This window comes from Heterocephalus glaber, unplaced genomic scaffold (genome assembly GCF_053883595.1).
Source record: "Heterocephalus glaber isolate CG9 unplaced genomic scaffold, H.glaber_assembly_v1.0 deba00000470, whole genome shotgun sequence".
In the NCBI taxonomy this organism is placed as follows: domain Eukaryota; kingdom Metazoa; phylum Chordata; class Mammalia; order Rodentia; family Bathyergidae; genus Heterocephalus; species Heterocephalus glaber.
Window position 1 is genome coordinate 15,307,782 of NW_028258145.1, and position 26,446 is coordinate 15,334,227.

General features: G+C 38.4%; 1 pseudogene and 1 gene segment (V, D, J or C); both read left to right on the forward strand.

The window, feature by feature from the left end:
- The window catches only part of LOC101714356 (immunoglobulin kappa variable 4-1-like), a 411,261-nt gene that overhangs the window by 123,525 nt on the left and 261,290 nt on the right, over positions 1 to 26,446 (forward strand).
- On the forward strand, positions 18,526 to 22,910 carry LOC147829777 (transmembrane protein 65-like; annotated as a pseudogene).

Consider the following 26,446-nt stretch of genomic DNA (forward strand, 5'->3'; position numbering starts at 1 on the left):
GCCATGGCAGCTAGGAAGCAGAGGGAGAAGCAGTAACATGGAGATAAGAATACACCCTTTGAATCCATGCATTCATTGGCCCCTTTCTAACCAGGCCCCAACTACTAAGGGGATGTTTATCTACTAAACTCATCAATCCACTGAAGATTATAGCATCCTTAAGATGCAGTCAACTTTCAATGCCCAACTTCTGAACACACAACCCTTTAGGAGAATTTCTAGATTTATAACACCAAGAAAATCATCCTTCCCTGGAAGGAAAAGAACAACATTCAAGAAGTAGATTCATGACAATAAGATGGTACAAGACTTTATTAGGTTGATGTATTCAGCCCTAGCATTTCCCATATACACAGTGTATTTATTCCAAAAAGTAAATTGTGGAAAGAAAGGAAGAAAGTGAGCCAGGAAGAGAAATTGGCCGGCAAAAGGCCAGTTAGCATACCAGCCATTTAAGAGAATGAATGGACCCGAATCTCATCTGGAAGGACATGCAAAGTGCCTCTGGGTTATTTCAGCTGAGGTCAAGGAGCTGTAATATGTATGCATCTCTTCCTATGAACATTAATTGAGGCTGTCCTAGGGGACACTCATTCTAAGATCTGTGGTCTGAACCCATGTATGGAGATCTGTCTACAACAACTTCAAAGAGCACAGTGAAGAACAGATAAAGCTGAGGAAAAATCATAAAACCTGCAGTGAAGTGGGGAGACTGAGAGTACCATCAGTGACTATTACTTGTACATGGATAACAGATGGGTTCTCTCAGTGTGAAGCTCTCCAATGGATTCTGGCAGGTCAGTGGCAAGCAAGTTGTCTGCAAGTTCAAGCCCCAGAAAAAGCTGCAAGAAGTTTATGCAAGTCTTTATTTCATGGTCTGGCCAATTGCAATAATTCATTAATGATATCCTAAGCCTGCCCAGGTTACAAGGGCAGACACTGAAGGCACAACTGCTACCAATACCAGCTTCTGCTGGTGGCTAGGACATTGCACACAAAGGTAGAGGTGTTGTATTTAAGGGATCAATTATTTGACCCCATTTTATCATGATATAAGATATTTTTCCTCTAAATAGGGCTGGTCTGATGGAAAATGACCATTTTCTTCCCTGAAGTTGAAGATAGGAAGGATGATTTGAGTCTGGAATATGTCTTTGCCCACTGATAAGTGGTAAAAGAGAAATGCAGCATCAAAGCCCATGGTTTGGCAATGCAGGGAGTAGCAGCCAGCCTCGTCGAAGATACATGGTTTGCTAAACTGGTTCTTCCAAGGGTTGCTTTCCTCACCTGCTCTTCAGAAAGGCAGGCTAGAGAGCTGCAGCAACACATCTTCTGGGAAGACTCCAGCAAGGAGCATAGCTCAGGGATTTCCACAGGGGATGTGTGGTTGACTTTCTTCTTATCCTGGAGAGAGCTAATCTTAGAAGACCTGCACTCTTCCAGAAGTTCATGATTACTCTAATACTGTGCTGCAGAGTAGAAGGAAGAAATAGGTTTTTCTTTATGTTATCAACTCAAAGACCAACTGTCAGCCATACATGCAAGGGACCATGGGAAATATGAGCAAAAGAAAGAAAGGAGGTACAATACAATATGGAGGATGCCAAACCAAGAATTCTGCACAGCCAATTTAGTTTCTAGATATGAAAGAGTCCTGAAGCTTTAGATAATGTTGGATCTGAGTGTGGTGCAATCAGTGGGAAATCATGCCATTATAGTCGCATATCTCCAGTACATTATTTGGTGTTACTCTGACAATGGCAATGGCTTAGTGGCTATACAAAATGCTGTTTAATATGCTTAGTGTAGCCTTGATAAATTTACTATTTATTTAAAACATGGAAAATAAACTATACTCATGCACAGGTTGTATTACTATTACATGAAATCTACTTCCCACATATACACATACACGTATGTACTGGAAACATTGAGATAGGGTAAATAGCTGATAGATTCAACCTCAAAAATATACTGTGTCCTCTTTACAAGTAAGCATATCCTCTCATATCATCACAAGAAAACTGCTAATTGCATTAAACTTAAAGATGTAAGTGCAATTCCAGTATTAATGATGTTTCCAAAATGCTGTTTTTATCTCCCCAAACCCAATGTGAAAGTCAATCTCTGTAGGCAAATCTATACTGCTGTGATCTGACTTGGGGTAAGTGTGCAGCCCTGCACTCCCAGCTGATTTGCATGTGTGCACAGTACAGCACAATTCCCTGAAAACATAATAGCCTCCTTACAAGGATGCAGGATTCAGTCCCAGTCATGATACAGCATGTAGGAACATTCTGGGCCACAGTAGCACTGCCCGCAGTGCTGAGAAGCACAGCTGCTCCCAGAACAGGGGAGGTAACCCATATGGGTGCCAGCAGCACACACCCCTCTCCTGCATGATGAAATGAGAAGACACATAAACAAGTCTCAAAATCAGACTTCCAGATCACCTAAAATAACACCAAAAGGAAACGAGATGGAACAATCTGATACTCAAACACCCAGACTCACTGAACTGGTGACAAAAGAGGATCTGGAAAAAATGAAATCAGAAATAATTTCTCACGTAACAGTAGAGATTGTTCCCATAGTGCAAGAAGTGATTAATAAATGTAGAGAGGACACAGATAAAAAATAGAGGAGCTGAGGAACATGATGGAATCCCAACATAGGAAACAAATGGAATCCATAAAACAGATTCAAACAGATTTCCAGGAGATTAAAAACTCCATTGAAAGTTTACAAAACAGAATGAGACAAAATGAAGACAGAATGTCAGATATAGAATATAAGATTGCAATTAGTGGCCAGGAAAAGAAAAATTTCTTTAAAATAGTAAGGGATCACAGCAAATTGATCCAGCAGCTGCTAGATGATGCAAAGAAGAATAATATAAGACTGATCAGAGTCAATGAAAAAACAGGAGAGACTGCAGACAGCATAAAAAAATGTTCACAGAAGTAATGGCAGAAAACTTCCCAAGCAGGGAAAAAGAACTTGACAGACAGATATGTGAGCCATATAGGCCTCCAACTAGGCTTGATCAAAAAAAATCTACACATGAGCATATAATAGTTATGATTCCAGACACCCAACAGAAGAACAAAATTCTATAAGCAGTTAGAGAAAAGAAATCACATACAAAGGAAAGCCCATCAGCATCACAGTAGATGTTTCAATGCAAAACCTCAAGGCAAGAAGAGCTTGAAATGACGTATTTTAAGCCCTAAAGAAAAACAGTCTCCAACCCAGATTTACAGACCCTGAAAAACTATCTTTCAAAATTGATGGAGAAATAAGATACTTTCATGACAAAGAGCACCATAGGAACTTCATTAATTCCAAAGTAGCATTCCTAAAAATTTTAGACAAAAACCTAGAAAAAGACAATGATGATCACAAGTCCAGGAAGCCCAGCAGAATGTATCATTCGGCCACAACAAGAAATTAAATGCAAACTGAGAGAATCCCATGAAAAAATAGTTATGACAATGATAAGTATATATATATATATATATATATATATATATATATATATATACACACACACACATCACTTATAATCACCAATGTTAATAGTCTCAATTCACCAAGCAAAAGAATTAGACTGGCAGAATGGATCAAGAAGCAAGATCCAACAACATGCTGCATACAAGAAACACACTTAATTCAAAAAGAAACTCATAGACTGAAAGCTAAAGGGTATAAAACAATACTCCATGCAAAACAAAACTGAAAAACAGCAGGACTAGCTATCCTCTTTGCAGCTAAAGTGGATTTCAAATCAACATTGATTCCAAGAGACAAAGAAGGACACTACATCCTTGTAAAGGGAACAATTCGAGAGGAAGAGATGAAAATCATAAATATATTTGCACCAAACACTAGTGTGCCCAACTATATAAAACAAATACTAGCAGACATGAAAAATCAAATAAGCACTAATACAGTCTTTGTCGGGTACCTCAATATTCCACTGTCACAAATAGATAGATCAAGGGCTGGGGATTTAGCTCAGTGATTTAGCCACCTGCTGCACAAGTGCAAGGACCCAAGTTTGATCCCTGGTACCAAAACAAAAACAAAAACAAATAGATAGATCAACTAGACAGAAAATAAACAATAAAATATTAGAACTCAATCAAACTCTTGAACAAATGAACTGAACAGATGTTTACAAAGTGTTCCACCCCACAAAATCAGAATACAAATTTTTTTTTGGCTGCACATGGGTCATTCTCCAAAATAGACCACATACTCACTCATGAAACATGTTTAAGTAAGTGCAAAGGAATTGAAGTAATGGAATTGAAGTTATCCCTTGTATATTATCAAACAATAGTCCAATGATATTGGAGATCAACAGCAAAAAAACCCAGCAAGAGTCCCAGCTGCGACCAGCCAAGTGAGACAAGCAGCTTGAAGCTCTGAGGGAGCCCCGGGCCCCACCCATGCCACAATGAGGTCTTCTTAGGTGTGCGGGCGCCTCCAAGGTCCAGTCCCCCCGCCCCTCCATGCCTCTGGCCTTCTGGCTTTTCTGCTACCTTGTCCCACACTACAGAGGCACAGGGGATTATAAAGACCCTTGTTCTGAGTGCCACAAGATAGAGCAGAAGTTAGGAGTAGAAGTTAGTAACAGAAAGAGGACTTCTCAGGCTCCTCAATGAAAATTGAAGCTCAGTGGAAAAGTAAAGAGAATCTCTACAACAAAGGCACATCAGACCACTGTATTTGGTCTGCGGCTGGCTTGCTGAGACTCATTGACTCGTACATGCATGTGGATTCCTACATTGCCTACTGTGAAGTAGAGACATACCCTGAAGGAGGCCCATAATTTTTATTTTTGCAATTTGCAAGAAAGAAAAAAAATTTTTTTTCTCTTATTTTTAATTCTTAATTTTAACTTTTTTCTTCTCTTCAAATTTTTACTTTTCTTTCTTTTATCTTTTGTTTCTCTCTCTCTCACTTGTTCTCTCGCTGTCCCACATTGCTCCTCATCTCCCCATTTGTTCCTTTCTGAACTAAATTTGGATTTCTCACTTATTGTTCTTTTCTTCTCTTTTTCCTTCTCATGATTATCATTAGGTTTAAAGGAAAGTAAATACAGTAACTAGCCTTGCTGTTGCTGTTAGGTGATTCTATTCACATCATTGTTCTTTCATTCTGCCTTTTCCTCTTGCCTTTAACGACTTCTTAGAGTTTGTGTGATCTTCTTGTGTTTTCTGGCCTCACTGCTAATCTTTCCTGATCTTTCTACCTATACCTCCCTCCCCAACTCCCCACCCCGAAGGGCAAAGATGCTATATTGAAGAGTTTATTCATTATAAACTCTTGGGTTGGTCCTAGGTTTTGATTTAACTCACATAGTTAAATGTGATAGACTAATAACTACCACAAATTGTCATTTTCTAAGCTGTGCTTGATGCTATGGTATTGCTGACTATATCATTTGGGCTAACGTTGTGATTGATCTAATTAGTTTTCCTTCCTGGTATAAGGAAAATGAGACAGCCTCAGAGCCATTAGAGTCTCAAAACCCAAACAGAAGCTATATGTGGAATACACCTCTGAAAAGCAACCATTCCACAAGGGTTTTAAACACAAGCAACAAAGATACCTACATTAAGCAATTTTAAAATATCAACCCAAGAACTAAACCAAGGACAGTACCAAAAACAAAAATGAGAAGACACTTAAGCAAGGCACAAATGCAGGCTTCCACACCACAAAAAGGAAATTCTAGGGGAAATGAGGTGGAAAAGTCTGATAAGCAACCACTTGGACACTCTGAACTGATAGCACAGGAAGTAACAAAGCAGGTGCATGAGACTCTAAAAAAATTCAAAACAGAAATAATCTCCCAGATAAATACAGACATGATAAGCACAGTGAAAGACATGATTAGAGGCTCTAGAGCAGAAACAGATAAGAAAATAGATGAGATCAGAAACATGCTGGAAGCCATGAATGCCCAGCAAAAGAAAGAAATGGAAAACATGATCACCCAACATAAGAAAGAAATGGAATCCATGAAACAGATTCAAACAGATATTCAGGAGATTAAAAACTCCATTGAAAGCATGCAGAGCAGACTAAGAGAATCTGAAGACAGAATATCAGATATAGAAGACAGGATTGCAGTTAAGGACCATGAAAGAGATTTCTTAAAGATAGTAAGGGACCATGAGAAATCAATCCAACAGCTGCTAGATGATGCAAAGAAGAATAACATAAGACTCATAGGAGTCCATGAAAAAACAGGAGAAAGTACAATTGACATTAAAAAAACTGTTCACAGAAGTAATAGTAGAAAACTTCCTAGACAGAGGTGGAGAATTGGACATAGAGTAAGTGAGGCATATAGAACTCCAAGTAGCCATGACCAAAAAAAATCTACACATAGACATGTAATAGTCAAGATCCCAGAAACCCAACAGAAGAACAAAATTCTACAAGCAGTTAGAGAAAAGAAACAAATCATCTACAAAGGAAAGCCCATCAGAATCACGGCAGATTTCTCAACACAAACCCTCAAATCAAGGAGAACCTGGAGTGAAGTATTTCAAGCCCTAAAAGAAAATAACCTCCAACCTAGACTGTTGTATCTGGCAAAATTATCTTTCAAAATTGATGGGGAAATTAGATACTTTCATGACAAAGAACACCTGAGAAATTTCATGAACACCAAACCAGCACTCCAAGCAATTTTAAGCAACATCCTAGCAAAAGACAATGAAGGTCACAACTCCATGAAGCCCAACAGAGAGAAGGCACCATGCAAGGTAAGACACTAAAGCAAAATGAGGAAAATAAGAAATAAAAGAGCCAACAACAGTAAAACATCATGACAAGGATGAGTCAATATCTGCCAATTATAACTATCAATGTTAATGGCCTCAATTCACCAATCAAAAGAAACAGACTGACAGAATGGATTAAAAAGCAAAACCCAGCAATATGCTGTATACAAGAAACACACCTAACTCAAAAGGAAATCCATAGACTGAAAGTAAAAGGATGGAAAACAGTTCTCCACATGACAGGAACCCAGAAAAAAAGCAGGCATAGCAATCTTATTTGCAGACAAAGTAGATTTCAAATCAAAATTAATTGAGAGAGACAAAGATGGTCACTACATCCTTATGAAAGGAATGATCTAAGAGGAAGAGATGACAACCCTAAATATAGATGCACCAAATATGAATGACCCCAACTATACAAAACAAATGTTAATGAACATAAAAAACCAAATAAACACCAATACAACTATAATGGGGGACCTCAACACCCCTATATCACAAATAGACAGATCAACTAGAAAAAAATTAACAAAGAAATTCTAGAACTGAAGCAAGCTATTGAACAAATGGACTTAATAGATGTTTATAGAGTGTTCCATGCCACAAAATCAGAATACACATTATTTTTAGCTGTACACAGGTCATTCTCCAAAATAGATCTCATGCTTGCTCATAGGACATATCTAAGTAAATGTAAAAGAATTGAAGTTATAGCCTGTATATTATCAGACCATAGTGAAATAAAATTGGAGATCAGTAAGATAAGAAACTGTGAAACTCCCACAAACACATGGAAATTGAACAACACCCTCCTGAATAACCAATGGGTGACAGGGGAAATTAAGGAAGAAATTAGACAGTTTCTACAAGTAAGTGATAATGCCAGTACAACATACAGGAATCTATGGGACACAATGAAAGCAGTTCTATGCAGGAAATTCATAGCAGTGAATGCCCATATTAGGACAACAGAGAGAACTCAGTTAAATAACCTAATGCAGAAACTCAAGCTCCTAGAAAAAAGAAGAGCATAACAAACCCAAAGCTCATACAAGAAAGGAAATTATAAAGATCTGAGCAGAAATCAATGCAATGGAGACTAAGAGAATGATACCAAAAAATCAATAAATCAAAGAGTTTCTTTTTTGAAAGAATAAATAAAATCGATAAACCTTTAGCCAACCTTATCAAAAAAAGGAAAGAAAAGGTCCAAATCCATGCAAATAAGAATGAAAAAGGTGAAGCCCCAACAAATCCAACAGAAATCCAGAGGATCATCAAAACCTACTTTGAGAACCTCTACTCTAATAAAATGGAAAACACAGAAGAAATGGACAGAAACCTAGATACATAACAATTGCCAAAATTAAATGAAGAAGATATGGAAATTCTAAACACTATAATTACAATGAGTGAAATTGAAAATGTAATAAAATATTTACCAACAAAGAAAAGCCCAGGTCCTGATGGCTTCACTGCTGAATTTTACAAGACATATAAAGAAGAACTATCACCACTATTCTTTAAACTCATCAAGGAAATTGAAAGGGAAGCAAGGCTTCCAAATTAATTTCTGGAAGCAAGTGTTACTTCGATTGCAAAACCAGGGAAAGACCCAAACCAAAAAGAGAACTACAGACCAATCTCCCTAATGAACATAGATGCAAAAATCCTCAACAAGATACTGGCAAACAGAATACAGAGGGTCATCAAGAAGATCATACACCCTGACCAAGTTGGATTTATCCCAGGGATGCAAGGATCATTCAATATTCATAAATCAATAAATGTAATACACTATATTAACAGAGTCAAGGACAAAAACCATATGTTCATCTCAATAGATGCAGAAAAGGCATTTGACAAAATCCAACACCCATTCATGATTTTTTAAAAAACCCAGAAAATTGGAATATAAGGTCTTTATCTCAACCTGGTTATGGCTATCTATGAAAAACCAACAGCCAACATCATACTAAATGGTCAAAAGCTGAAAACTTTCATGCTAAAATCAGGAACAAGACAGGGATGCCCATTATAACCACTCCTGTTCAATACTGTTCTGGAAACATTAGCCATAGCACTTGGAAAAGAAAAAGAAATAAAAGGAATAATGATGGGAAAAGAAGAAGTTAAACTGTCATTATTTGCTGACCATATGAAACTTTACATAGAAGTTCCAAAAAACTCAGTCAAAAGTCTTCTAGACCTAGTTGACAGATTCAGTAGAGTAGCTAGAAACAAGGTCAACACTCAAAAAACAATAGCCTTCTTATACACAAATAGCAGACCCACTGAGAGAGATATTCAGGAAATGATTCCTTTTACAATAGCATCTAAAAAATGAAATATCTAGGAATCAGCCTAACAAAGGAAGCAAAAGACCTCTACACTGAAAACTACAGCATTCTGAAGAAGGAGATCGAAGAGGATATAAGAAAATGGAATGATATCCCTTGTTCCTGGGTAGGAAGAACCAATATAGTGAAAATGGCCATACTTCCAAAACTACTACATAGATTTAATGCAATGCCAATTGAAATTCCAACAATATACTTCACAGAACTAGAAAAAACAATCCAAAATGTATTTGGAAGCAGAAGAAACCTAGAATAGCAAAAGCAATTCTAGGAAACAGAGACATGGCTGGGGGTATCACAATCCCCAACTTGAAACTATACTACAAAGCTACTGTGATAAAAACAGCATGGTACTTGAAAAGAAACAGACCTGAAGATCAGTGGAATAGATTAGAAGATGCAGAAACAACTCCAGATGTACTCAGCCACCTCATCTTGGACAAAGGAGCCAACCAGCCTCATTGGAGGGAAGATAGCCTATTTAATAAGTGGTGTTAGAAAAAACTGGATTTCAACCTGCCAAAGATTAAAACTAGACCCATACCTATCACCACACAATAATCTAAGATTGAAGTGGATCAAAGATCTAAATATTAGGACAGAAACACTAAACTTGATGGAAGATAAGTTAGGTACAACTCTTGAAGACATTGGCATAGGAAAAGACTTCATGAACAAATCTTCAGTAGCATGGGAGCTAGTACAAAGAATCAACAACTGGGATCTCATCATATTTGAAAGCTTCTGCACTGCAAGAGGAACTACCAACAGAGCTAAGAGACAACCTACAATGTGGGAAGAAATTTTTCGTAGCTGTACTTCAGACAAAGGTCTACTACCTAGAATATATAAAGAACTGAAAAAAATCAGACCCCCCCCAAATTCAAAGACCCAGTTCAAAAATGGACATCCAAAATGAACAGACATTTCTCAGACAAAGAAGTAAAAATAGCAAATAAAGGTATGAAAAAATGTTCAACATCACTGTTCATTCAAGAGGTGCAGATGAAAACAACACTGAGACTCCAGCTCGCCCCACAAAGAATGGCTGCTATCAAGAAATTAACCACTAACAAATGCTGGCAGGGGTGTGGAGAGAAAGGAACCCTTCTCCATTGTTGGTGGGAATGTAGACTGGTGCAACCACTGTGGAAATCAATATGGATATATCTCAAAGAAATAGGACTACAGGTCCCATTTGACCCAGCTATTCCCCTACTGGGAATCTTCCCCAAAGATTTAAAAGAATCATAACACAGCGATATATGTGCACCCATGTTTATACTGGCACAGTTTGTAATAGCTAAAGCTTGGAAACAGCCTAAATGCCCATCAACTGGAAACTGGATAAAGAAGATGTGGTTTTTTTATAAAATGGAGTACTACTCAGCCATAAAGAATGAGAAACTAGAGACATTTATAGCTAAATGGATGCACATTGAGGCCATACTCTTAAGTGAAATAAATAGGACACACATGTGTAAATGCTGAATAGTTTCTCTAGTGTGAGAAACTGAAAGTGTAAATAAGGATGAAAATGATTAAAATGAATAACTGATAATTTGAAATAGGAAAAGGTCCAAGGGTTACAGGGTGGTGGGAGGGGAAGGAGAAAGGGAAGAAGGGAAAGGAAAAATTATGAAAAAGAAAACAAAAATGCAATCAAAGTCTGTGTAAATAGGGAAGGGTGAAGGGGGTGAAGGTCGCACAGGTAATGGGAGAAAAATAAGAACTAAGATACATCACATTCAGCTACAAACACCCAATGATAACTGTAAATGTGTTGTATACCTAAAATGTATCAATAAATACATAAATTTAAAAACCAGCAAGAATTTCATAAACACGTGGAAATGGAACAACACACTTCAGAGTAACCAATGGGTCACAGAGGAAATTAATGAAGAAATCAGACAGCTCCTATAATTAAATGATAATAACAAGAAAACATATTGGAATCTGGGTCACAATGAAAGCAGTCTTAAGAGGAAAATTCACAGCAATGAATACTCTTATGACAAAAACAGAAGGAGCCTAATTAAACAACCTGATGCTGAACCTCAAGCTTCTAGAAAAAGAAGAGCAGGACAAACCCAAAGCTCATGCAAGGGAGGAAATTATAAAGATCAGAGGAGAAATCAATGCAATGGAGACTAAGAGAACAATACAAAAAAATCAATGAATTCAAGAGTTGGTTCATCGAAATAATAAACAAAATAGACAACTCCTTAGCCAAACTTATCAGAGAAAGGAAAGAAAAGGCTACAATCCATGAAATTAGGAATGAAAAGGATGAAATTACAATGGACCCAGCAGAAATTCAGGGAATCATTAATACCTACTTTGAGAACCTATAAGCCAATAAGGTGGAAAACACAGAAGAAATGGACAGATTCCTGCATACATATGAATTACCAAAGTTGAATGAAGAAGACCTAAACATTCTGAACAACACCATATCAATCAATGAAATTGAAAACATACTGCAAAACTTACCAGCTGAGAAAATCCCGGGTCCTGTTGGCTTCACTGCTGAATTCCACAAGACATTTAGAGAGGTACTACTGCTACTACTGTTAAAACACTTCAGTGAAATTGAAAGGGAAGCAATACTCCCAAACTCATTCCTGGAAGCAGACATCACCTTGATCCCCAAAGCTGAGAAAGACCCAACCGATAAAGAGAACTATAGGCCAATCTCACTAATGAACATAGATGCAAAAATCCTTAATAAAACACTGGCAAGTAGAATGCAGATCATCAAGAACATCATACACCCTGACCAAGTGGGATTCATCCCAGGGATGCAGGGATGGTTCAACATATGCAAATCAATCAATGGAATACACTATATCAATAGAGTCAAAGAAAACATAGAGCCAAGGACAAAAACCATATGATCATCTCAATTGATGCAGAAAAAGCATTCAACAAAATCTAACATGCATTTGTGATAACAACCCTACAAAAAATTGGAATAGACAGTCTCTACCTCAATCTGATTAAAGACGTCTATGAAAAACCAACAGCCAATATCATAATAAATGCTCAAAAACTGAAAACCTCCACACTAAAGTCAGGAACAAGACAAGGATGTCCCCTATCACCACTCCTGTTCAGTATAGTTTTGGAAACATTAGCCAAACCAATTAGATAAGAGAAAGAAATAAAAGGAAAAAAGATAGAAAATGAAGAAGTCAAAATGTCATTATTTGCAAATGACATGATGCTCTATATAAAAGACCCCAAGAACTCCACCAAAAGTCTTCTAGACTTAATAACCAAATTTAGTAAAGTAGCTGGAATCAAGGTCAACTCACAAAAATCAATAGCTTTCCTCTACACAAACAACAGACTCACTGAGACAGAAATAGGGCAAAGAAATCCTTTCACAATAGCATCCAAAAAACTGAAATACCTAGGAATCAACCTAACAAAAGAAATAAAGACCTCTTCTCTGAAAACTATAGCACTCTGAAAAGAGAGATTGAAGATGATATCAGAAAATGGACAGACATCCCTTTCTCTTGGGTAGGAAGAATCAGCATAGTGCAAATGGCCATACTTGCAAAACTGGTATCTAGATTCAATGCAATCTCAATTGAGATCCCAGCAGCATACTTCATGGACCTTGAGAAAACAATCCAAAAATTCATTTGGAACAAGAAGAGACCTAGAATAGCAAAAGCAATTCTAGGCAACAGAGACATGGCAGGGGGTATTACAACGCCCAACTTGAATCAATACTACAAAGCTGCTGTGATAAAAACAGCATGATACTGGCAAAGAAACAGACCCAAGGACCAGTGGAACAGATTAGAAGAAGCCTAAATAACTTCAGACACACTCAGCCACCTCGTCTTTGGCAACGGAGCCAACAATCCTCACTGGAGGAAAGATAGCCTCTATATTAAATGATGCTAGAGAAATTGGATTTCAACTTGCCAAAGATTAAAACTAGACCTATATCTCTCACCATGCACTAAACTAAAAACTAATTGGATTAAAAATCTAAATATTAAAACAGAAATGCTGAACCAACTGGAAGAGAGGTTAGGTAGAGCTCTTGAAGACATTGGTATAGGAAAAGATTTTATGAACAAAACCTTGGTTGCCCCTGAACTAGCACAAACCATCAACAAGTGGGTTCTCTTCTTATTAAAAAGCTTCTGCATAGCAAGAGAAACCACCAGCAGTGTGAACCGACAACCCACAATTTCAGAAAAAATATTCACCTGCTCTCCCTCATATGAAAGCAAACTATCAAGAATCTATAAAGAACTTAAAAAAATCAGACCTCCCCAATTTAAAGACCCAATCCAAAAATGGGCATCTGAAATGAACAGACATTTCTCACACAAAGAAGTAGAAATAGCAAATAAGCATATGAAAAAATGTTCAACATCACTGGTCATTTTAGAGATGCAAATGAAAACAATGCTGAGATTCCACCTCACTCCAGAAAGAATGGCTGCTATCATGAAAACAACCAATAACAAATACTGGCAGGGCTGTGAGGAAAGAGGTACACTTCTGCATTGCTGGAGGGAATGTAGACTGGTGCAACCGCTGTGGAAATCAGTATGGAGATTTCTCAAAGAACTAGGACTGGAAGTCCCATGTGACCCAGCTATTCCCCTGCTGGGGATCTTCCCCAAAGAATTAAAAGGATCATACCACAGTGATATATTTCCACCCATGTTTATAGCAGCACAATTTGTAATAGCTAAAACTTGGAAGCAGCCCAATTGGCCATCAACGGGAGACTGGATCAAGAAAATGTGTTTTTTAATAAAATGGAGCACTACTCAGCCATCAAAAATGAGAAATTAGAGACATTTATAGCTAAATTGATGAACATTTAGGTGATACTCTTAAGTGAAATAAATAGGGCACATGTGTAAATACCAAATAGTTTCTCTAGTGTGAAAAACAAAGTGTAAATAAGGACTAAAAGGTGTAATAGATAATGTGAAATAGGAAGAAAAGGGGCAAAGGGGAAGGGGAAGTGGGAGGGATAAGGGGAAGGGGAAGTGGGAGGGATAGGGGAAAGGAAAGAAGGGAATGGAATTAATATGAGAAAATGAAAAAAAGGAAACAAAGTCTTTGTAAACAGGGAGGGATGGAGGGGTTGAAGGGAGATCAGGGGAAGGGGAAAAATTAAGAACCAAGATAGTATGTAAAGGTGCATATCTCTAGTAATGAATGTCATTATATTGTATATCTAAAATGTACCAATAAAAGGATATACAAAAAAAAGATGCATGTGTGAAGTGATTCATGGGAGATATTTCACCTCATTGAGCAGCCACACATTTGAGGCTTTTGTTTAGACCTAGAGCAACGTGGGAGGCAGCGCCTTACCCTGGTGATAGTAAGAGTCTGTGGCATCCTCAGCCTCCACAAGGTGAATGGTGAGGGTGAAGTCTGTCTCAGACTGACTGCCACTAAACAGGTCTAGGAATCCAGACTCAAGATAGGATGCTCTGGAGATGAGGAGTTTGGGAGCCTGTCCTGGTTTCTGTTGATAGCACTGCATAACACTCTTAATGCCCATAATACTGATGCCCTCAGAGGCTGTGCAGGAGATGGTGACCCTCTCCCCTGCAAGCACAGCCAAGGAGACTGGAGATTGTGTCAGGACAATGTCTCCAGTAGAGCCTAGAAAGAAAACAAACACATAAACAAAGGTCACCAGTGCACTGAGACTATCCAAACATAGGGCTATTGCATTGGTGCCACCTGTAAGCACAGTCAGGGTATCATAGAAAAAAAAGAAACTGGGAGATTTTAAAACCTACAACAAATGCCTTAATTCCAGTGAACACGCAATCGGAAACATGGAGAGCAGAGATAGCTGGAATGAGTATGCTGAGTGCTTCCCTGCACCCTCACCTGGAGCCTGGAGCAGCAGCATCCACAGCAGCAGAGCCTCTGACCACATCTTGCAGGCTGGATTAGAAACTGCTTCACACAGTTTCTGTCAACTACCTTTAATGGGTGGTTGGAGAAGCCCAGACCAATGTGGAATGAGTCTGCATGCAAATCAGCACAGGAAAACTTGGGTTGGTACTCAAGAACATGTGCTCCTTTCACTCAAAGGGAGTTGAGGTTAACAAAAACTTTCCATGTGTAACACAAGTATTTTCTGAAGGATTTTATACTTGTTTCATTGCCTCCTGATCTGTCTGAGATGCCATGTTGGTGAGTGTGCTGTGGCTGCCCTACTAAGAGGACACACATTATCTTAGGAATGTGCCTGATCACTTAGATTTAAATTTCATATAATCTCAAACATAACACATTTTAGCTTGTTATGATTTTCATATAGGCAAAGTAGTAACTTTATGAAAGAGTGAACTGGTGTAGCTTCATTCAGATGGAGTTCAGTTGACCCCACCAATTAATAATCTTTAAGTAAAATTTTACATGTCACTAGAAGCTGGAAAGGATGAAAAGTGTGAGCATGAAACATAGATTAAGGCTGAGATCCTACACTTAACCAATGAACTGGCCTCAGTGAAGATAATGTGTGTCAGTCTATTTTCTCAGTCCAGAATCAATGCTGAGTCCCACTAAAGTTGTCAGAGGCCACACAATCATTTCACAGCATCTTCAGAGTGGGGAAAATTTAGTCCTTGCCTTGCCTTCCAGTTAATTCATTGGTTTCTTTTCCCTAGAGGCAATAGCTGAGGAAGCCCATATTCTCCTACACAAAATATGGCATCCATAAGTCTGTCGTCATTGTTATATAATTAATATTAACTTCTCCATAGTTCATGAAATTAATTAAATGATTTCAACTTAGAAATATTTACTAAAGTTAAAAATAGAAGATAGGTACTGGGGGAAAAGCCTAGTAAACTATCTTATAATTATGGATAAATAATTACATATATCACTCATTAAGGAATTTTTTAAATACTGTAGTTCACAAAAATTGACCTGTTTGTTAGGTATAAGCAAGTGCTTAATCAATGTATTATCATATCCTTTCTCTCATATATTTTATTTTCTGCAAGATGTTATCTTTATTCCATAAACAGAAGACTTGATGGGATCTTTAAAGCGGTAATGTTGCCATCAACTCTAAAGGCAACAAAGGCCCAGTGACAACTTACAATGGAAACAACAGCGTGTCTGGTATCAGGATTCCTGTCAACCTAGTTCCGGCTCAGTGGTCCCAATCTGATTCATGGGCAGTGAGTCAGATGTTCTTACACTGTCTTCAACAATTACCAATCATGAGGAAGCTGGTAATGTTCTGTCTTACTGCTCTCAGTAAAGTCCTCTTTGAACTCAGAGGGTCACAACCTTGAACACAGATCCCAGGTCAGCTTAGTGGTAAGGCTTGTGTGTAACAATTAGTCCATTTCTACATAGCGCCTGCACTGCAGTAAAACTAAAAGTGTAGATAAGGACTAAAAGGTGTAATAAATAATGTGAAATAGGAAGAAAAGGTGACAAGGGGAAGGGGAAGTGGGAGGGGTAGGGGAAAGGAAAGAAGGGATTGCAATTAATATGAGAAAATGAAAAAATGGAAACAACGTCTTTGTAAACAGGGAGGGATGGAGGGGAGGGGGGAAAAAGTAAGAACCAAGAGAGATTATGTAAATGCAAATTTTCAATGATGAATGTCATTATATTGTATACCTAAAATGTACCAATAAAATTAATTAAAAATAAAAATAAACAGAGCTTTCTAACAATGCACAGAGCCTGTTTCAATGCAGGCCCTGATCAGTAGGTGTCAACTACAGACTGCAGTCTTGCAATTTAAACTGCAGTGTAAATGACACTGCTGGATCCTGGACTGATTTTGAAAAGCAGGCCTTGACCTATTAAGAAAAAGGAAATTGTCACCTGCAATTATGAATTTAGACTAAGTTTATTTATTTGATCATTAAAAGAGTAGTGTTGAACCATTTCTGTTACTTCCCACTTTATGTTTATAATATGTCTCCATGAAGTTTTTAGCTATGATATTAGACTTGCTGATAACAATTGAAAGCATATTGCAGTCCATCCTCTGTCTAGGACAAATCTGAGAGTTTGAGTGATAGTGGACATACTGGGCCAGTTTCCTTAAAAACTGATGAAAAGTTGGGGAGCCTTATTTCTCAGAATCCCTTTTTCCTTAAATGGTTTCCTGTGAATGGTGGTGCCTCAGTTTATGAACTTAATTTGTTTTTTACTATTTTGAGGAAGATGGACGTCTTTTGTATGTATGTAGGGAATATGACCATTGTTTGTCAACTGATGAGGAGTTTGAAAAGGGAAGCAACTTATTGCTAAATCTTTTTGTTTGCAAACCAAAATCTTTACAAACAGAATAGTTCAGGAATCAAGGTATTACTGTAATTCCTAACAGGGCCCCCATGATCCAGAACTGCTCAAATGAGAGTCCTCCCATGATTGTAGAAATCAGAAAACGATGATTCAGAAGTCACCAGCAGCCACAAGCAGATGCTTGGAGAAAGGTGGTGGCTGGAGAATCACCTGATTAAGGGTTTCAGGCTGCCGTGAGCATGAGTACCCAAACCTAGGTTTCCCAGACAATCTGAGGACCACAGGGTTAGGGGCTGGTACTTTCAGTAACAGATGTGCTCAATCCTTTGGGGAAAGACCACAGAATTTCCTATTTGTAGAACAAGTTTTATGACTTCCAGACCCCTTAGCCAGTTAAGGATGAGTGTGTAGACACCAGTTCCCTCTATTAAAACAAATTATACTTGGAAATTCCACTGTAACTTGTGTTTACCTGTAAGAAAACCCCTTTAATGAATCAGGAGCATATCGTAATGTCTATGCAATGGGAGCTGAGCAACAAGAAAGTTATGGTACCCAGTGTCCTTCAAAGAATGAGTTCATTTCAGAAAGAGTCTCAGTAGTTGAAGGCATCCGAAGGAGCAGCTGGTGCAGCCTAGCCTCACACTTCTGCTTCTTGGATGGTTTATGTCATGGTGTGTATCACTGTGGGAGGGGTACTATAACCCTGTAGACAGTAATAAGTGGCAACATCTTCAAGCTGCAGGCTGCTGATGGTGAGAGTAAAGTCTGTCCCAGATCTACTTCCACTGAACCTCGGTGGGACCCCGGATTCCAAATTGCTTGCACCATAGATCAGGAGTTTAGGTGCTTTGCCTGGTGACTGTTGATACCAGGCTAAAATACTACCTATGTTCTGACTGGCCTTGCAATTGATGGTGACAGGGTCTCCTATAGATGCAGAATGAGAGGATGGAGACTGGGTCATCTGGATGTCACATCTGGAACCTGATATCAGAAACACAAAACCAAAAATCTGTCAGATTGATCAGGTTAGAAGATTACCCTGAAGAGTCAGCACCAACCACACTTGAATGTGTAATACAGAGCTGTCTTACTTTACCTGGGAGCCAGAGCAGCAGGAGCCCCAGGAGGTGAGCGGGGGCCCTCATGTCCATGCTATGTCCAGACTGAGACTGACCCCTCCACAGGGTGAGAGCAGCCTATTAAAAGTCTGTGTCTGGGGACATGCAAATCAGTAGGAGCTGGGCAGGACAGGCACAGATGTAGAGCAGTCTCATCTCAGTAACTCAGCACAGGCCCAGTGTCCCCAGGTGTCCCAGGTCACACCAGGAGACCACAGATTTGCCTATGAAAAATGTGTTTCTTCTGAGGACATTTTCTTACAGAGAATATGTGGGGAAAATTGTCAGCATATAAAATGAATCTAGGCTTAGATAGATAAATAATTTCATAGATATAGTAAGACTATGTAGAATACCCTTGTTTGGAAACAACACAAAATAGATTATTAGAATTAAGTCTTCAACTTACAGCAAATGTTTCTGTTAGAGGCAGGAAAATATTTCATGCTCTATTTAAGACATTTCTGTGGCTACCAAATTATTTTATTTTCTAGAAATGAATAGAGCCCTTCTCAGATCCACCTTAGATTTATTCAACATCATTTTGTAATGGCCTTAGGCTGTTGCTATTCTATGTGTAGTGTGAACTAATCTACTTCACATATGTAGGGATAATGAGGTGTTCCTTCAGTGAGTGTTTCCCTCAGAAACCCAACATTATGCAAAACTACAGGTCACTGCTGTACCTAGGGATTAAAAGAACTCACATTATTATTTGTTTGTTTAGGGATATTATCTGATAATATCCCTAAAACTTCATCAGCATGAAAGACTGACAAGTGGTGGCAGACCTGATAAACACAACAAAAATCTGTTTCATCCTCCAATTATAAGAGCCTGATTAGGTTAGGCATGACCTCTGCATTAGTCCAGGCCCTCTAAGCTCAATTCTTTCCACAAAGCATCCCAAGAGCATGTCAGCTAGGAAGTTTCCCTGAGGTACAACCCCTGCCAGCATGTCCCTGAGGACTCAGGTGCAGCTCTTCTGCAATCTGCAGCTTCTAGAGAGCAGGTGAGGATGGAGGCCCCAGGGAGAGGCCAGCCTAGCACACCTTGGGTGAGGGGCAGCTCCTGGGTGCATCCCTCTGCCATGTACTTCTTGACTCCTGAGCAGTGACTGGGTGAATACTGCCACAATAAATATAAAAATGTAGGTATCTATGTTGCTTACTTTCTTCATTTTCTCTGGGTATACACTCAGAAGTGGTATAGCTGGATCTTTTTTTTTTTTAACCTGGATCTTATAATAGCTATATATTTAGTTTGTTGCGGATCCCACATAGTGTTTTCCATAACAGCTTTACTAATTTACATCTACAAAACATTCCATAGAGGTTGCTTTTACTATATTTCCTCAACAGCCCTTTTGTTTTATTTTGGTTTTTGTTTAGTTTTTGATAATAGCCATTCTGACTGATTTGAAGTGAAATTTCAATGTTCATAAATTTCCATTTTTCTGATGGAAAAACATAAACATTTTTTCACACATTGTACTAACACTTCTACTTCTTCACTTGAGATCATTTGTCCTTTGTTAATGGATTACTTGCTTTTTTTTACATTTCTTGAGTTCCTTCTATATTCCAGATATTAATCTTCAGATGAGTAGCTGGGAAAGGTCTTCACCCATTCTGTAGGTTATGTCTTCACTCTGCCCATTGTTTCCTTTGCTGTGAAGAAACAACACAATTTTATATAATCCCATTTGTCTAGTCTTGCTTTTGTTTCCAGAGTTATCAAGGTCCTATTCAGAAAATCATTGCCTGTATCAGTTTCCTTTATGTTTTCTTCTAGGAGTTTTATGTATCAGGTCTTACATTTAAGTCTTCAATTTTGAGTAGATATTTGCACAGGAGACATAGGAACCTACCTTCATTCCTCTAAATGAAAAATACACATTTATCAGAATGAAGGTAGGTGTCAGTGTTGCTACTCTCAGGATTTTTGAGAGTGGAAGAAATTAACCTGATCAGACAAATGTAAATTCAAGGGTCCATGTAATAGTGAAGGAAAGAATCACAACCAGAGAAGGCATTACAGTGGAAAGGGATATCAGAGTGACCATGGGATGTGTCCATGGAATGTGGAATGTGGTAGTATTCTGGAAGTGGGGAAATTGGATTCTTTGGAGACTCCAGAAGGAAAATAGCCCTCCTGACTTCTGAATTTTAGTTCAGTGAAAATTCAAATGTCCAGAACATTGAGGTAAAACAATTTTCACTGCTTCAAGGCAGTGAGAGCTCTGTGGTTTGTTAGAGCACCAATTAAGGCACTGATAGAAGGAGAAAGAAGGCCTTTTCCTGCTGAGTAGTTCTCTCTCCTCTGATGTCTCAAATATTTCCAGGTAGTTATTATTTGGTGCCAATTTTACAAGGCACATAGGGTATTTTATGATCAGGACTGCTAGCACCTGAGTTTTTCTTAGGTGGAAAAATACTTTATCTTGTCGATCTGCATATGTGAGAGTTTGGGATCAGCTCACACAGAGGGTGGTTAAAAAGGGGAGGATGTAGTTTGCTTCATATTTGTTCCTTTTTACTACACCAAGGATGTGTAAGTGAGGCGACTAAATGGTCCAAGTTGTGAAAATGACCATAATTTTGGTTATATCTAACTTGTGTTCATGAGCTGTTTTGTGACAAAGTTCTGTATGAGAATAGAATTTCTGTGTATAACATAACTCCAAACGTGAAATTCTTAAATTATGAATATTATCATCACCTTGGCTTCACTACTCATTTTTAAAAAGAATTTCCTGACTTTATACAAGAAACCTGCTATCTTGTTAAACTGGAAATCCTCATCATCTGAGGTTAAACAAACACAGCTATTTTGACCTTGTAACAGTGATCTGCAGCATAGATGATGCCAATAGCTTCTGGTAAACATTGAGCAGCAAGACATCTCCATATTAAGGCAAAGAAAGATAAATGTTGTATTTATTTATTTTTAAAAGTTACTCATTGAGTGTTAAAAGACTGCTGTGCTTTTTAAACTCCCTCCCCTTTTTTTTCACTGTGTGATTTATTGACATCTTTGCTAAATCCCAGACATGCTGATATTTGAATGAAGGTCCATGTGTATGACTTGTCCATCACCTCTCCAGCACACCTCTGAGAGTTCAGGCAATAGTAACCACACTGGGCTGCATCTCAGCATTTCTTCATCATCACCAGCTCACCTGGAAGCACATTACTCAGAACATTACTCTCCTATGTTTCTTGAACAACTGGTCATTTAGGAACACTTTTGTGAGATTTGGAATTCAGAAGTGAAGGATTAAATATACACAGAGCCTTTAGACAGATGCTTGGACAGAGGTGAGGACTGGAAAATCACCAGTCAAGTGCAATAGAGAGCTAAGTGTCCCAGGGCCTCAGCTCTGGGCTTCCAGACTTAACTGAGGACCACAGAGTTAGGAGTCTATACCTTCAATGACAAATAAACTGTGGCTGCAAGGAGAGAATCATAAAACCACAACTGCACCCCTTATTTAATGACTATTGTGTAGGTGACAGTTCTCTGTATCAAAACAATCCCTGCTTGCAATATCCACTGTGGCTGTTGTTTTGCTCTATGAGTTAAAAATGATGCCCTAACCCAGACTCCTCCCCTGTAAAGTTCTCTATCCTGGCCAGCCAGCACAGCCTCCACTTCTCCAAGCTCCGCCCTCCGTCCTGGTAAGGGCCCCAGCGGCTGGGCACACACCCCAAGAAGGAGCCCATGGAGATGCTGAACACTGCACCAGGCGCGTGCTGCTTTATCTACAGCCTGCACTCCACCGAGGCCAGCTGCCTGCTCTAGGAGCTGTACCTCTTCACCATCACCCAAGAAAAATCGGAAGCTCAACCACCCTCCCCAGGACAGCTGAGATATGTATTCTTCCACAATGCTACACTTTTCGTAGGATTTGGCTTTTTGGATAATGCAATTATGATTGTGGCAGGAGCCCAGATTGAGTTGTTCTGTTGAAATTATTTGGGAAATTTCAACGATGGCAGCCGCTGCTTTGGGAAATCTTGTGTCAGATTCAGCTGGACTTGGACTCACAGGTTATGTTGAAGCTTTGGCTTCCAGGTTAGGATGATCAATTCCTCATTACACCAAAGCAAGTTGACATGGGCAGACACGTGTTAGTACACATTTGGCCTTTCAGAACCAAGCACCTTCTTCAGAGCCAGTAAGGGCTCCAGAGAAAATGAGTCTGCTGGCAAGATGGAGTCTTACAACCTAATGGCAAAGCTGTTGGAGTGTCCATCGGCTGCATTCTAGGAATATTCCCTTTGATATTCTTTGGAGGAGGTGAAGATGGAAAACTGGAAGAGAAAAATTAGTCCTCTTGGAATACCTATAAAAAGATGTTAACTAACGTACCTCAGTTTTTACACATGCTGTCACAACATTTAAGAATTAAAACAGAAACCTTGTATAGATATGGGATCAAATAATTCGGCATGTATTATGGAAAACATGTTAACTTATTGTGCCTTGGTCTTCTTAGGACATCTTTTAAAAAAAAAAAAAAACCATTTACTATTGTTTTGTTTAAACTGTTGAAATACTTTTTCATCAATGGCAGTCAACATTTTATCTTTTCTTTGTCTTTGCTTATACATCAAAATATTGTGCCCAGGACCTGGAAAAAAGCAGAAGTACCTGTCCTCTTTGCAGATCAAGTAGATTTCAAACCAACACTGATTAAGAGAGATGAAGAAGGACACTACATCCTTGTAAAGGGAAGAATCCAAGAGGAAGAGATGACAATCATAAATATATATGCACCAAACACTAGTGCACCCAACTATATAAAACAAATACTACCGGACATGCAAAGTCATATATACACTAATACAATTGTAGTGGGGGACCTGAACACCCAACTGTCACAAATAGATAGATCAACTAGACTAAAAATAAGTAATGAAATACTAGAACTCAATCAAACTCTTGAACAAATGAACTTAACAGATGTTTACAGAGTCTTCCACCCCACAAAATCAGAATACACATTCTTCTCAGCTGCACATGGGTCATTCTCAAAAATAGACCACATACTCACATATAGAACATGTTTAAGTAAGTGCAAAGCAACTGAAGTTATCCCCTGTATATTATCAGACCATAGTGCGATGAAATTGGAGATCCATGGCAAATGAAACTGGAAAAATTTCATAAACATGTGGAAATTGAACAACACACTTCTGAATAACCAATGGATCACAGAGGAAATTAAAGAAAAATATCATACAGTTCCTTCAGTTAAATCTCAATGACAATTCAACATATCGGAATCTATAGACACAATGAAAGCAGTCATGTGAGGGAAATTCATAGCAGTGAATACAGATATTAGGAAAACAGAACGAGCCAGATTAAACAACCTGATGCTGAACCTCAAGCTTCTAGAAAAAGAAGAGCAGGACAACCCCAAAGCTCATACAAGGGAGGAAATTATAAAGATCAGAGGAGAAATCAATGCAATGGAGACTAAGAGAATGATATAAAAAATCAATGAAGCCAAGAGTTGGTTCTTCGAAAGAATCAAGAAAATTGACAAACCCTTAGCCAACCTTATCAGAAAAAGGAATGAAATGGCCCAAATCCATGCAATTAAGAATGAAAAGGGTGAAATTACAACAGACCCAGCAGAAATCCAGAGGATCATCAATACCTACTTTGAGAACCTATTCACCAATAAGATGGACAACACAGAAGAAATGGACAGATTCCTAGATACATATGAATTACCAAAGTTGCACAAAGAAGACCTAAAAATTCTGAACAACTCAAGATCAACCAAAGTAATTGAAAATGTAATTAAAAACATATCACCTAAGAAAAGCCCAGTCCCTGATGTCTTCACTGCTGAATTCTACAAGACATTTAGAGAGGAACTTGTGCCACTACTGTTTAAACTCTTCAATGAAATTGAAGGGAAGCAATACTCCCAAATTCATTCCTGGAAGCAAGCATCACCTTGATCCCCAAAGCAGAGAAAGATCCAACTGAAAAAGAGAACTATAGGCCAATCTCACTCATGAAAATAGATGCAAAAATCCTTAATAAGATAATGGCAAACACAATGCAGAAGATCATCGAGAAGATCATACACCCTGATCAAGTGGGATTCATCCCAGGGTTGCAGGGATGGTTCAACATACGCAAATCAGTCAATGTAATGCACTATATCAACAGAGCCAAGGACAAAATCCATGTGATTATCTCCATAGACGCAGAAAAAGCATTTGACAAAATCCAACATGGATTTATGATAAAAACCCTACAAAAAATTGGAATAGATGGTCTCTACCTCAAACTGATAAAAGCCATCTATGAAAAACCAACAGCCAATATCATACTAAATGGTCAAAAACTGAAATCCTTCACACTCAAATCAGGAACAAGACAAGGATGTCCACTATCACCACTCTTGTTCAATAGAGTTCTGGAAACATTAGCCATGGCAATTAGACAAGAAAAAGAAATAAAAGGAATAAAGGTAGGTAATGAAGAAGTCAAATTGTCATTATTTGCAGATGACACGATACTCTATATAGAAGACCCCAAGAACTCCACCAAAAGTCTTCTAGACTTAACCAAATTCAGTCAAGTAGCTGGTTACAAGGTCAACACACAAAAATCAATAGCTTTCCTCTACACCAATGACAGACTCACTGAGAGAGAAATAGGGCCAATAATTCCTTTCACAATAGCATCCAAAAAACTGAAATACCTAGGAATCATCCTAATGAAAGAAATCAAAGACCTCTTCTCTGAAAACTATGGCAGTCTGAAAAGAGAGATTGAAGATGATATCAGAAAATGGACAGACATCCCCTGCTCCTGGGTAAGAAGGATTAATATAGTGAAAATGGCCATACTTCCAAAACTGCTATATAGATTTAATGCAATTCCAATTGAGATCCCAGCAGCATACTTCATAGACCTCGAGAAAACAATCCAAAAATTCATTTGGAACAAGAAGAGACCCAGAATAGCAAAAACAATTCTAGGTAACAGAGACATGGCAGGGGGTATCACAATCCCCAACCTGCAACTATACAACAAATCTACTGTTGATAAAACAGCATGGTATTGGCAAAGAAACAGACTTGAGGACCAGTGGAACAGATTAGAAGGTGCAGAAACAACACCAGACCAACTCAGCCATCTCATCTTCAACAAAGGAGCCAAACACCCTCACTGGAGGAAAGATAGCCTCTTTAATAAATGGTGCTGGAAAAATTGGGCTTCAACTTGCCAAAGATTAAAACTAGACCTATATCTCTCACCATGCACTAAACTAAAATCAAAATGGCTTAAAGGTCTAAATATTTAAATAGAAACGCTGAACCAGTTGGAAAAGAGGTTAGGTAGAACTCTTGAAGATATCGGTGTAGGAAAAGATTTTATGAACAAAACCTCAGTTGCCTATGAACTAGCACAAACAGTCAACAAGTGGAATCTCTTCTTATTAAAAGGCTTCTGCACTGCAAGAGAAACCACCAGCAGTGTGAAGAGACAACCCACAATGTGGGAAAATATCTTCACTTGCTTTTCCTCAGACAGAGGTCTACTATCTCGAATCTATAAAGAACTTAAAAAGATCAGACCTCCCAAATTTAAAGACCCAATCTAAAAATGAGCATCTGAAATGAACAGACATTTCTCCCACAAAGAAATAGAAATAGCAAATAAATACATGAAAAAATGTTCAACATCACTGGTCATTCAAGAGATGCAAATGAAAACAATGCTGAGATTCCACCTCATTCCAGAAAGAATGGCTGCTATCATGAAATCAACCAATAACAAATGCTGGCGGGGCTGTGGGGAAAGAGGAACCCTGCTCCACTGCTGGTGGGAGTGT